This window comes from Protobothrops mucrosquamatus, unplaced genomic scaffold, assembly GCF_001527695.2.
Source record: "Protobothrops mucrosquamatus isolate PMUCROS unplaced genomic scaffold, P.Mucros_1.0 scaffold_142, whole genome shotgun sequence".
Lineage (NCBI taxonomy): Eukaryota > Metazoa > Chordata > Lepidosauria > Squamata > Viperidae > Protobothrops > Protobothrops mucrosquamatus.
In genome coordinates, this window is record NW_015386218.1 from 397,478 (window position 1) to 401,365 (window position 3,888).

At 43.4% G+C, this 3,888-nt stretch overlaps 1 protein-coding gene across 1 annotated transcript in view; it reads left to right on the top strand.

Annotated features, from left to right (window-relative positions):
- Positions 1-847: 847 nt before the first annotated feature.
- Positions 848-3,888, top strand: part of LOC107289937 (zinc finger protein 91-like) — a 62,596-nt gene continuing 59,555 nt past the window's right edge. Inside the window, exon 1 of the mRNA XM_029284666.1 lies at positions 848-874. The gene's annotated coding sequence lies outside the window, so the exon portion shown is untranslated. The remainder of the gene's footprint in view (positions 875-3,888) is intronic.

The window sequence follows — 3,888 nt, forward strand, 5'->3', positions numbered from 1 at the left end:
TTTTCTTGTTATTCTAAGTCAAGTTCATTTTCCAAGTATTTGCTCTTAAAAGGTGTTGAACATGGGCTGACGCAAAAAACATATTTTAAGCTTCCTAGTCACATTTCACAAGGTGAATCCCCTATTCCGCTTATAAACAAAAGAAATTTGGTTTTTTTCCCTCTTCATTTTCTCTCACAGCATTTTGAGCTTTGTCTTCCCTTTTCCGCTACTTTCTTTCCATCCTTTTGCAGTTTCACCTTTTCTGCAGTCGCGGGTGAGACGCTGTTTCCCCCATTTTTCCACCCAGGAGCCTCGTTGTGAGATAAAATTTCTGGAATGTCCACCGATTTTACCTTTTACTGCATTTTGGAATGGGTTTTCTATTCATATTTCTTTTCCTTCAGCATTATTTTTCTTCATCATGTGCTGTCACTTGGTGTTTCAAATGGTTCTTAGGCATCTAAAGCCAAGAAATTTGAGAGGGGCAGCTGAATGCATCAAACTGCCACCTGTGGAGACGCCAAAACCTTTCTTGGACAGAGAACCATAGAAAGGGGCCTTTCCTCCTACTCCCATACCCATCATCCCTACCTTCCCATTCCCCTCAGAACGCTCTTTCTCTTTCCCGCCCTTTCGGGAAATCCGGGCACGTCGCGCAGAGTCCACCAGGGGGTGCTCTCAATCTTAGAAAGGAACTGAGCATGCGCCAGATCTTCTGGTAGCTGCTAAATAAAACAAGGCACATCTTGCTCGGGGCGTCCGTAGGAAGAGGCTGCTCTTTCTTTTCTCCACCTCCCTCTGCTTTGAGCCTGGATCGGGGACTTTGCGAGAGCCGCAGAGGCTGCCGGAAAGCCTTGCGGGGACGCGGATCCCGACGAGATTCCCGAGTTCCGTGAGTGGCGTCTCTACCCGTGCAAAAGGGTCCCGCGTTGGAGGCATGCGTGGAGAAGAGCCAAGTTTTCTTTCGGAGTCCGGGGTCCCATGTTCTCCTGCCGCCCTTTCCCATGCAGGAGCCAGGCAAGGGGGCGGGGGAGCAAAGGAGAGAAATGGGGGTCCCCAGAAGGGAGGCGCCGTTTCCCCCCATTTCCTGGGGGAGCCTCTGCAGGGGGGGGAAAGCGGGAGGCTGGCCCGAAGTCCCCCTGCCGGCTCTGGGTGCAAGTCCGGGGCCCCGGGTGCTAGGACCGAGACCAGGACCGGGACCCGCCGACCTGAAAGGGGCTCTGCCGGCACACAAAGGAGGGCGACCCAAGTGGGGCTGAGACGCAGCATTCGCACCCGGTGCCCGATTGGGCCGATGTTTCCCAAACCTCTTTGAAGTCTGGGAGTTGAAGTCCATAATCTGTCTTCATTTGTCCGTGTTTGGAAAAGTGTGGATTAGGCTAAGAAGTGGGAACGTGTTTGTCGAAGTTGCATGAATCAGAAGGTCATCTTAGGCCAAGGGTAGGCAACCTTGGCTCTTTTATGACTCGGTGGACTTCAACTCCCAGAATTCCTGAGCCAGCTGTGCTGGCTCAGGAATTCTGGGAGTTGAAGTCCACGAGTCATAAAAGAGCCAAGGTTGCCTACCCCGGTCTTAGGCTGTCAGTGGTTCATTCATTCGGGTGTTTGTCCTCGGGATGGAATGTTAAATTAAGATATGTACAAACTGAAGACTGATGAATGCTAGAAAGTTATTTTCTGTTTGATTGATAGAATAAGAATTGTGTTGGTTTGAATATGAGACAGTATACATTAAGGGGGAAAGAGAGGAAATTAGTTGTGGTAACACTTCGAGATTTGTATTGATGATATTTAAATGTAATGGAATTATTGTACTCAGCTGCCACGTTGCTTTTCGAATATGCTAATGTAATATTAGAAAATTAAAATAAAAAATAAAAAAAAGAATAAACTAGGATCAGATCCTCCAAGCTTAAGAGGGTGGGCGAACATCATTTTAAGCCTAAGGTGTGTTCTTTCAACCCTGTATTTCATGTGAGCTTTGCCTGTCCGGTTGGTTAACCAGTTCAGGATCAGGGCAAATTGTGTGAAGCACCCTTCATGTTGTAGTATCAATTTGTTCCCAAAAAGAATCAGAATCAAAAAGAATAGAGCTGGAGGAGACCTCTAGTCCAGCCCCCTGCTCAAGCAGGAGATCCTGTACCATTTCAGACAAGAGGCTGTCCAGTCTCTTCTTAAAAACCTCCAGTGATGAAGCACCCACAACCTCTGAAGGCAAGCTGTTCCACTGGTTAATTGTCCTCACTGTTAGGAAGTCTCTCCTCAATTCCAGGTGGCTTCTCCCCTTGATCAGTTTCTATCCATTGTTTCTTGTCTTGCCTTCTGGTGCTTTGGAAAATAAGTTGACCCTCTCCTCCTTGTGGCAGCCTCTTAAATACTAGATTACTGCTATCAAGTCCCCCCCCTAGTCCTTTTCTCTAGATTGACCATTCCCAAATCCTGCAACCATTCTTCATATGTTTTAGTCTCCGGGCCTCTATTCATCTTAGTTGCTCTTCTTTGCACTTTTTCCCAAAGTCTCAATATCTTTTTTGTAATGTGGTGACCAAAATTGGATGCAGTATTCCAGGTGTGGCCTTACTAAGGCTTTATAAAGCAGTACTAATACCTCACGTGATTTTGATTCTATGACTCTGTTTATACAACCAAGGATTGTATTGACTTTTTGGGCTGCTGCAGCACATTGCTGGCTCATGTTAAAGTGATTGTCCACTAGGACTCCAAGATCCCTCTCACAGTGACTGTTTTTATATATATAGATAGATAGATTTTATTAGTTTTTATAGGGTTAGGGATATGTTGGGGTCAGGATTAGGGTTGGGATTTGGGTTAGGGTTAGGGTTAGGGTTGGGGTTTTTCCAAATAACATTTTCAATATTTAGCAAACAGCATAATGTCTGGGTACATGCATTTAACTAACAATAATAGATAAAGTTAATTATCATAAACAATATGTTAATCACTCAATAGCCTTCTTCTTGCTAATATATATTCAAAATTACATATCACGTTCCTTTCTCTCTGACTCGTTTTTCTAGACATTGATAGAAATTATCCCATGTTCTAATCTAAAGTACACTGAGTCTTCTTTCTCTTTAATCTTTAAAGTCAATCTATCCATTTCTGCACATTCTAGAATTTTCTTAATTAGTACTTCTTCCGTTGGTAAGTTTTCATTTTTCCAATGTTGGGCAAATACAGTTCTTACTGCTGTTAATATGTGTAGTATTAGATATCTGCAATCTTTCTCATAATTAGCTCCTATTATTCCTAACAAAAATAATTCTGGTTTAAAATCTATTGATGACCCAGACTTAGGGGACAGTATCAATTGTGAATACATGCAGATGGCCCCCGCTCTAGCAAAGGAACACCCAATATTCTAATCCACCCGGGAACATCTGGTGTCTTGGGGAAACACCCAAAAGGGAACATGCTAGCTACTTCTGTTTTCTCTCTCCTTATCTACAGTGTGCCAGCCTTAAAGAGCGAAGTCTTTATCTTATGTGTGTCAGCTTTGCTGGGTGAATTGTATGAAAGCTAAGGGTAGGGTAAATGTAGATCTTAAATTTGAAAAAAAAATTAGCCTATCCCTTTGAGGAAAAAAGAAATAGAAAATCCTCCAAATGTAAAACATTTGTTTTTTATTCCAAGTTTTTGATGGAAACTAGGACCATACTTAGCAACACACTTGCTGAACTTGATGAACAAAGAGGAAAAATAACAGCTCTCAAAAGAAACCAGCATGGCTGCATAAAGAACTCTCTGATCAATTGAAAGATAAAAAGGACAAGTATAGAAAGTGGAAAGAGGGGCACATAACTAAGTCAGAATATCAGCAAATAGCCCGAGCCTGCAAAGATGAAGTGAGGAAAGCTAAGGATCAAAATGAACTAAGGTTTGCGA